The following is a 10,767-nucleotide window of genomic DNA, read 5'->3' on the forward strand; positions in this document are numbered from 1 at the left end:
CCCCTTTAAATTTCTTGCCTGCCAATTCCAACATCTCAGTCATCTTGGGATTGGTCTCCACCGATTCTCTTGAATATGGGGTATGTTTTCTTATTTCTTTGGCTAGCTCATACTTTTATATTACATCCTGGAAATTTAAAATTGACATACTGAAGAGACTTTGGGCTCTTCTTTGGAGAATATCAATATCTAGTAGCAGACAGTTAACTTGGTTAAACTCAAGCTCCAAATTTTGATATCAAATTCAGCTCTTTTTTTTCTTTCTGGTATAGTAAGGCAAATGTGTTTGTATTCCCTTCAGTATTTATACTTGTTATTCACCTGAAAGTTGGTAATATAGGAAGGAGCTACTTGGCTGTTTCCAGAGACAGGATCTCCAAGGCCAAGCCTGTTGGGGCTTTCTGTGTCACCCCCAAAATCCTACCTCCTCACATCACTTTCACCCTCACTTGAGAAACCTCATCTCTCGCCTGACCACTCAAGTGGTGGTCAGCTTTGATCCTTTCTCTTGTATGAGCTATTTTCACCACAGGAGGCAGAGTGATCCACTGAAGCATCAGGCAGATGGTGCCATTTATCAGCTTGTTTTAGTGATTTCCTGTCTCCCTCAGAGTGAGAGCCAGCATCTTTCTGTGGCCTACAAAGCGCTGCAAAATCTAGGTCCCAGTTGTAGCTACGAATTGGTACACTTTCCCCATCCTCACTTCACTCCAATCAGTCCCAGTGGCCACACCACTCTCTAACCCTGTGGGGACATGGTCCCCTTTAGCTTTTTCCCTCTGAATGAGGCATTTGCTCCAAGATACTTGCTTGATTCACTCCCATGTCTCCTTCAGATATTTAATTAACATCACTTTCCCAGGGAGGCCTTCCCTGACCATCTTATTTTTAAATTCTGTGTCTTTGGTCCCCTAGTTCCTTGCCCGTTCTCCACTGCATGCATCATCCTGTGTCCTATTGGTTCATATTCTGTCTCTTCCAACAAAATAGAATTCCATGTGAGCACAAACCTTTTATTCATCAAGGTATGCCAAGTGCCAGCAACCAGTGGCAGAGAGGGGCTTTTCATATTGGGTGGCACTAGCCACCCAATATGAACATATTACATAAGTGAAGAGATGCAGCGTAGTGACCTTGACATGGTTTTCAGTATCCAGAATTGTGCTAGTACAAAACATTCAACTTAAATATTGTAGATTTTTTAAATGAGTTAATAAATACTTAGATATCTAATAATCCTTTCTGGGCCGTTAATTCTATAATTTTTCTAACTATCTTGTTTTTATGCACTACAACAAAATGTTTCATCTAAATAAACTCTTCTTTAAATAATCTTTCTCTTATTACATTTGCATTCTCTGAAGGAAGTATATGTGCAGGTCGGTAACTGGGCAGCTGCCTCATTATAGTAATGGATTGGGGATGAATATGAATAGAAGGATCATTATTTTCAGACAGGAATTTTAAAAAGAAATCCAGAGCTAGCTGCATAATAAGCTTTCTCTAAGAACTGACTCATTGGGCCACAGAAAAAGGGTTTCTAGGTAGCAAGTCTCTGTAAATATTTGCTATTTGAATAAATGTAAGAACAAATAAATGTATTAATTAATTAATATTGTTTCAAAAGCCAACAAGTGTCCCTGTGGTTTTGGTCTTTCAACAGCCACTTAGCAGGGAAAGGAGAGATGGGGAGGCAGCCCTTTGAGCTGTTCAGGGTGTGACCAGTTTTCTAAAGTTGGCACAAAACTCAAAGTCTATGTCACTGTTTTGCTACCTGTTGCCATAGAAATCATGGGTATGGCCACCATAGCTAAACTAATGTCAACATTTCCCCACCATTTTTTCTGGTTGAGAATTTTCTCCCTGTCATCTCAAAAAAGCCATTCTTCCCTTTGCTTCTTGCCATTCTAGCATATATTTGGTTGTATATTTTTACTGGAAACAGATCTGTTGGAATTAATAAGATCATATTGATGTATATGGAAGGAGAATCCTAGAACTCATTTCCTTTATGAAAATTATGTTTCAACTCCTTGTGTGTTTGTGTGTGTGTATGTGCACGTGCACTTTACATAATACATCTTGACTAAAGAATATCTCTTTTAAATAAAACTAAAACAAGATACATGGGAATTCTTCCATTGAATGATCAAAGCTAATGACAACTTGATGACTTGAGAATTTAAAGTTCATTCCTTAAGACTTGTGGCCTTCCTCCTAAAAAAAAAAAAAAAAAACTTCAATTCATGTTATTTCAGAGACTGTCCTTAATAGAACCAACATATCTGCAATATTATTCAATATAATTCAAATCCCCTCATCCTCCTTCCAAGGAATTGAGCTACTATAGAATCCCAATAAAGATTCCTTAACATGTAGGCCTACGGCAAAGATATTCTTCAACACTGACTCCAAGAAAAGAAGAATTTGACTTTCTTTTTTTCAATCCATGGTTGTAATTTTTAGTATTTTATCTCACCTACCTATTTCCTCATATATCAATTACTGGCAATAACAGTACCTATCATGGATCATTACTAGGAAGAAATAAGTTAATATTAGCAAAGTAATTAGAAATATTAATTATATACAATGGAAAATAAACATGATTCTTTAAGAAAAATTGGGAGTGTCTCACTGGTTTTTAGAATAAAATTTAAATTTTGAATGAGTACATTAAACTTTAGAAATCTAAAATTTTTCCCACTTTGAATTTCTCTCCCACATCTCTAACCCATAGCTCCCCACACAGATGTTCATGCCTCTCCCCAGGCACTTCCCAACAGCAGCATTTCTCAAACTTCTGACCAGTACCTACTTTGCTAAGAAAAATGAAAAGAAAATACAGATGCTTCTCAATGAACTCAAAAATGCATTCAATATACCTACGCTACCGAACATTGTTTTCTAGCTATTCTTCAACATGCACAGAACACTTGTGTTAGCCTACGGTTGGTGGGACAGAGCAAGAGTGTTGAACCACACACCACTAGCTTGGGAAAAGATCGAACTTCAGTGAAGTTTGGTCTCTGCTGAATGCAAATTGCTTTCACATCATCCTAAAGTTGGACCTTTGTAAATTGGGGAGCACCTGTGTATCTCACCTGCTTCACTGACTGTACAGTGGGAAAAAAAAAAAAAAACCCTTCATGATGGAAACAAATGAAGAGGAATAAAAGAACAATAGAATGATGGCATTTCAGCAATCACATAGGAACAAAGCCATCACAAAAAGTATATCCTACCATCAGTCCTACAAATAAATAATATAAAAACCAGAACAATTGAAAACTAGTATTATAATGAGATCAAAAAATCTCTGAAAATTTGGGAAAATCCAATGATTAAAGTGTATTCAAAAGCACTGCTTGACAGTGAGGCTTTATCGTAGAATGCTAAATTGGGTTCCTTCTAAATTTTAGAAGCAAAATAATTTTAAGTTATGAATATAAAATTTCCATTATCCTTAATAATTCACTTAGAAAATTACTCATTGCTAGGTAAGACATCTATGGGATTCCCAAGCTTTTTTTTTTTTTGCCCTGGAAAAAGAAAAAAAAATAGAAGAGACATAAGAGACACTCTATACTTCCCTTGGCCTCACACCATGCTATGAGAAAACTATAGCTCCAGTGAGTGGTAAAGCCACTGATAATGTGCATTTTGGTGCCCCCTGCTGGTAAGATGTGACATGACATGGAGCACTATTCTGTCAAACACAGGCCCAAAAGCTACAGTGGAAAGCAAAACGGCAGATGAAGCCAACATTAAGCAAATAATCCCAAGAGAAAGACCTCAAGAGAAAGGCCCTTGTACCAGACATGAGGGAGTACTGAAACTGAAGGCACGGTCAGAGTTCACCAGGTGAAGGGAGGGAAAAAAGAGAGGAAGGGGGAAGAAAAGGAAGGAAGCTGGTACATGTGAGGAAGTGAAGAAAAGCTATGGTGGTTAGAACCCAGAAAGCTAAAGGGAAGGGAGGGTATTCGTGGTGAGAAATGAAGCTGAAGAGATAATGATAATATCTAACAATTGAACAGCATTACTGTGCTTCCAGGAGGCTTAAGTGTCTCTCAATGTTAACTCTACTAACTCTACTAAAAAACCTCATGAGATAGGGACCATTAAGAGCCTGCTTTTGTAGAGAGTAAACTGAGGCACAGAGAAATTAGGTAACTTCTCGGATGGCCCACCTTGTGAATGGTAGACGTATTAATCTTTTGTTGTTGTGGTTTTGGTTGTTACTGTGACATACACCTGAGAAAAACAACTTAAAAGAAAAAAGGTTTATTTTGTATCACAGTTTTAGAGTTTTCAGTTCACAGTTGGTTTACCCTGCTGCTTTGGGCCTATGGCAAAAACTGTACATCATGGTAGGAGCATGTGGAACTGCTCACCTCATGGTAGCCAGAAAGCAAAAAGAGAGAGAGACAAAAGGTCCAATATTCTTTTGAAAGGCACACCCCCAATGGCCTAACTTCCTCCCATTAGGCCCCACCTCCTAAGTGTTCTACCATGACCTAGTAGTACACAGGCTGGCAGCCAAGATTTTAACACATGGTCTTTAGGGAACATTTAAGATCCAAACTATAATAACAGAGGCAGGAAGACTTGACTGCAGAGTCCATACTCTTACCTTCTACCCTATGCTGCTCCTCAGGGAAGGTAGTGTACCATCAAAACTGTGGTACATGCTATCTTTAAAACAAAAGGCAGAGATTTTTAAATTTTTAAAGGAAGAAATTACACAAATAGAATTGTTTTGAATAGATTGTCTTGTCCACGTGTGGGGAAATAAATGGAAGTAGAATACAGTACTCCCAGATAGTTTCTAGATCAGAAATTAATGCACTTCAGATAAAGGTAGTGATTAGTTCAAATGAGATGGTTTCTATGAGGAAGGAGAGAAGTAGACAGATTTGGAATATATTTAGAAGCAATTAATGAGACTTGATGGTAGATTGACTATATGGAAGAGGCGGGAAAAGACAAGGAGAATTCAAGGATGCCTTTTGAGTTTCTGGATGGAAACTAAACTTCATGGAGAAAGGGAACCAAAATCAAGATCCTATCTTCAATTGCACTATTACAACTCCCCAAATTTGAGAACTTTTGCAACTAAAAACAAAATGTTCTTTCATATAATATTTTCTTACATAATGTGGTTAATTAACATTCTAAAACTTTAATGAAGGGAGGAAGTACTCATCAAATATCTTTTGAAAACTAATCTCTATTCCTATCAGCTAGAGCTACTTTTCACTCTTCCATCTCATTCTTTCCAGAATTCCCCATTTATTATCTGCCAGAAGAGACAATGGAGTAGAAATTCATGATTCAAGGCAAGCATACAGCCTAGGGCCAGCAACACTACTTTCACACTACTACAAAGCATCCTTCAAGGACGCCATGTTATCTTTCTTATTGGAGCCACTTGAAATAATAAGAAGGCTTCAGTCTACCCAGAGAGCACATGTATAATGGGAAATATAGATGGATATATAATATAATTGATATAATTTTTTCCAGCAGCAACAAGGTAATGATTAAATAAAAGAACCATACATTCACACAGAGAAATACTATGAAGCAATTAAAGATAAAATACATTTCTATTATATCATTTCTTAGGAAAATATGTAATGTACAAACAAGATAGATTGTGAAGTGGAAACAGCAGGTGACAAAAGAGTGTATGTAATTGTGATTCCATTTAAAATAAAGACATATGCATGGAGAAGAGATGAGAAGACATGTTTCAAAATGTTATCATCGGTTATGTCTGGGCAGAGGAATAACTGATGTCTTTTATTTTCTTATTTTTACTGGTGCATATTATCTATAAAGACCAGATGTTGATTTTTATCAAGGGAAAATGCAACTGTTTTTAGACACTGTAAGAATAGCATACTCTTTTAGTGTACAGTTCTCTAGCATGGCTTCACAGAGCTCTAAACTGCTTGTATTGATATATAAGTATATTGAACACCTTCAGTGGGCCATGTTGTATAACTATGATGTTCTCATCCTCAAAGTTATCACAGATGCTTCCTTCAAAACTAAAGGTGTGGGTAAATAAACTGACCAATTAAAGATCTGAAGTTGTTTTTAACAAACAAAAAATGAGGGCTAAAATAAGTTGAAATTCAAAGGAAATAAAAACCCTATACTTTAGATAAAAACAAAATCACACCAAAAAATTGGGAGAAACCTCACGTACAAAACCGATATGGAAATTTTTAGTTGACCTTGGGTTCAACATATGCAGGAAGTGTGAAATGACACGGAATGTTAACTTGCAAATTTTTTTAAGTATCCTTTTTGGAACAAGGAAGGTGAGTCAAGACACATCTTTCCAGTTCTCTGTACCACATTTTAAGAACTTTACAAACCATAAAAAGTGACCTGGGCAATGAGGGGTTTAAATGCATGCCAAATGAGATCCTTTGCTCAAGAGGAAAGGGCCTTTGGAAGCTGTGATAAGTTTTTCAATTATTGGAAAACTTGTGATATAGAGGGAGTGAATTCCTTCAGTGTAAAGGACAGAGCAAGGGCAAATGAACAGACAGTACTGGGGGTAGAAATTACAATGAATGCTTCCTGAAACCAATTAGCTTCCACACAGTTTTGGTGGCAGTGGTCGTGACAGTGCTGGGGACTTCTGAGGACAGCATCCTGTGTACAGGAAAAGCCCAAACATGAACAAAGAAACACAACTCCTACTTCTCTGGCCTACAAATGGCACATGGTGCCAATGATGCAGCTGCCCATCACATCCTCTGCCTTCAAAGGGAAGGTGGAGAGCAGTGCAGAAAAGAGGGTGACAACTGATGGACTAACCCAGGAATGTTAGGGAGGAGGCTAGCCTAGCAAAGAGAAGGGGAAAGAAAAGAAAACCCCTCCCTTCACTTTCTACTCTTACTTTATTTGTGTATTTTCCACCTACATTCCTTGTTCATGAGTCAAGTATCAATGTCTTCTTAATGAATGAGCATAGTTTTGTTTAGTGAATTTACGGACACATGGTACTTTAAAAGAGAACTTTAGAACCACAATAACCACAAACTACATATAATAAATATCACAAGACGTTGTATAAAGTGAGAACAAAATGAAGTCAAAGTAGTTCAGATGTACTGATGAAATATGAATTTATGAGTCACTAAAGGAAGTTGGGGACATGTCTTGTTAAGATGACATCATATCATCCATTTCACACTTCTCTCTCCCAAGCAAAGGTACTGGGTTCTTTTCCTACCATAAAAAAATAATGTTAAAAAAATACAGGTGAATGCCTAGTGGGTCAGACCTCACATTGAACTCACCAATATTTCTTTTCTTCCTCCTTTTTTGGGCAACTGCCTTTAAAAAAAAAAAGTATTTCTAGGCAGACAAAGACTGAATTTGTCCATTTGAGCTAGAGTTACCTGTCCTGGTGAACAGAAGGATTATGGCCTTGGTTTGTGAATTTAAATATAATTAAACATAATGAGCAGATAAAAATAAGGAGCTGCCAACTGGAGATAAAAAGGAATAGAACTGCTGTGTTGCAGGCATAGATGTATCTTAGCTACTTTTAAAAGGTAGAATAATTATTGCCTCCTAAGAAAAAGCAAGTAGCCATTGGTCAGTACATCTAGTGTCATGATGGACACTAGATAGCATGCCGAGTGCTGGGTTAAGTCACAAGAAATGGTTTACCTTGGATCAATCTGATGGCTTTGAAGAGAAGCAGGAGTAACATCTTACAATTCTGATTTGGAAACCTCATTTCTGATAGCATCTTGTGTTTAGAAGATGAAAGAAGACTATGCAAAAGGTTAAGTCCAAATTACATATTCCTTGGCCACATGAATAAACAGATGTCACTTTTCATGGCCTTGCTCTGCATCAGTAGTGACTTGCAAAAAATCATTAAGCTTCTCTATATTGCTGACCTGCTGAGGTTGTTTTTCTGCAAAGAAAAAAAAATAGCTATGTTCACAAAGAGAAAAATGATGAAATAAGTAAGATATGATTCTAGTCTAATGTCATTTAACTTGTAGGGTAAGAAATTATAGATATTAGCATTTATAAAATGGCTTGTAATTGTTGTATCATGCACTTTATCATTTGTTAATGGTTCCTGTGTTTGTTAGAGCTATAACATATGCTCATCTTCTTTCCAGTGTATTTTTTACTCCTTCCTGTAGAATATAAAGAAGGAAAAGTTTGGGGGCTTCCCAAAATTTGGAAGTAACATTGCTGTCAATGAGCAATCAATAAATGTAGAGTGGAGAAGAAAGTACATAAATATCCTAAAAAAAAATGGCTACCACGTTGTCCAAAACTGGCTATAACTTGATTAGGTCTATTAACATGATAAACTAAAAATTTTTTTAAAAATATTGTCAGAGGGAAATCACTGTATCAGTAAAGGTTCTGTTGCAGAAACTGAAATTGCTACTAAAACTCTAATTCGAGAACATAGGACTGTAACTATGATGAAAGAGGTGAAATCTACTACTGAAACTGGGTCTCAGATCAGGAAGGCAGAGGCTGGAATCCAGTTGCCCTGCTACCTAAAAACAGCCCAAAGCATCAACAAATAAAAAAGACCTCAGCCTTCTATTTCTCCGAATTGTTGCACAATTGTTACACACTGGAGGAGTCTACTTTGCCTCCAGAAACCCAGTTATGCAGGACAGTGGAGATAAAGTTTATCATCTAACCTCAGCAGTGCAGAATACCAACTAAAAGATGAAAACAAATGCTCAGAAGTACCTGCTGTCTGCTTTGGTCACCAAGTCCCTCCAATGAACTAGGGCAGCTACACTCTGAAAATATAGATGGGTGCATGAAACAACCTCGGTCTGATTTTAAAAACATTTATATCAAAGACTGGATCTCTCTGACAAATCTCACATTTGCCAGGCATTCTGATTATAAACTGATTCTTTTTTTTTCTTTTTTTTCTTTTTTTTTTTGGTATTGAACCCAGGGTGCTTAACCACTGGGCCACATTCCCAGTCCTTTTTTATATTTTATTTAGCGACAGAGTCTCACTGAGTTGCCTAAGCCATAAAGTCTTGCTAAGTTGCTGAGGCTGGCTTTGAACTTATGAGCCTCCCTAGCCACTGGGATTATAGGTGTGTGTCACTGCACCTGGCAGATTTCTTGTATACCTTGCCTACTGAATAAAAGGGTCTGGGCAGAGGACCCTGGTCTTTGGGGGATTTATAGTTCACATTTTATTTGCCTTATTTTCTCAGTGTGGAGATGCTGATTAGAGTATGGACCTCTTATTTTAAAAGAACCTTTTAAAAAAACACCATCATATTAAAGTTTCTCTATGGTAGGTAATGTCTTCATCTTTGGGCTGGGATTGTGGATCAGCGGTAGAACGCTTGCCTAGCAGGTGCAGGATGCTGGGTTTGATCCTCAGCACCACATAAAAATAAAATAAAGGTATTGTTTCGAACTATAACTAAAAACAAAATATTTTTTAAAAAAGAAATGTCTTCATTTAAAAAATGTTTAAATATTAAAAAGTATTGCAGTGTAACATTAGGAAATGTGAATGAATTTGCATTCTTTTAAGGTGAAGTAAATCTATTCTGAGAATCAAATCCATTTCTAGTGTGCTTATATGATTGTGATTTCTAAGACAATCCTGCCAAAAGCCAGACTCTGGAGTGAAGAACTTAAAGCAGGACACCAGTTTCCTATGCAGACCCGCTTCTGGTGGCCTGCCCATCATGAGAAGATAATATCACTCACATTGGGCTTTTGTCCACATCATGTGGTCCATTCAGACCTGTAACACTGTTAATATTTTATTTATTTATTTATTTTTATCTGTTCTTTTTAGTTATACATGACAGTAGAATTGATTTTGACATATTTATATGAACATGGCATGTATCCGCAGACCTGTGACACTTTTAAATTAATGCTGACTTATACAGAAGTTTCATGAAGGAAAAAAGGCAGATCAAATCAGCTCCTTTCCATCTCACACCAACCAGAGGCCTGAGAGGCATGGTTTCCATGCCTATGATGCTGCACTATTCTTATCTTTGTTACTTTACTGTTCCACATATCTCTTGGGCAATGATTATCAATGGTACATGAGGTGCCACTAATAAATAACTGACCAAATAAGGTAAACTATCAGAACTTTATGGTTTTATTATATAGAACCACAATCATCTTTGGATATTTACTGAGAAGCCAGCAATTACAAGTCTGAGACGTCATATAAAACAAAATATCAGGTGAGTAGTTCATATTCAGGCTTAATAATCTAGAAAGTATGGCAGAGAGGACTCCAATGTGACTATACTTGCGTGTGTATATGTTCTTTCATTTATATATGGGAAACTGCGAGTTCAAATCCCAGATTTGTCTGTTCTTATCATCTTGGCAAGTAATTAGTATCACTGAATCTGTTTCTTTACTATAAAATGGAGACAGTAATAGCTTCCTTTAGGGTTATTGTCAAGATAAAAATAAAGTATCATAGGTAGAAAACTTAGCACAAAGTTTGGCAATAGAATACACTAAAAATAGAGAAGCTATTGCTATTATTGTTAATGAGCACACAATTATTTGAAAAGGTAGTTGATAAATAACACAACATGACTAAATAATGGAATATTATCAGTGGAAAAGAATATGTAGCCATGAACTCTTGAGTGGAATCCATTGGTGGTGATAGATTAATAAAAGAGTTTCTTTGGCCAGGCATGGTGGCACAAACTAATCCCAGTGATTTGAGAGGCTGAGGCA

The sequence above is a fragment of the Spermophilus citellus genome, assembly GCF_964194105.1.
Source record: "Spermophilus citellus genome assembly, chromosome: 8".
In the NCBI taxonomy this organism is placed as follows: domain Eukaryota; kingdom Metazoa; phylum Chordata; class Mammalia; order Rodentia; family Sciuridae; genus Spermophilus; species Spermophilus citellus.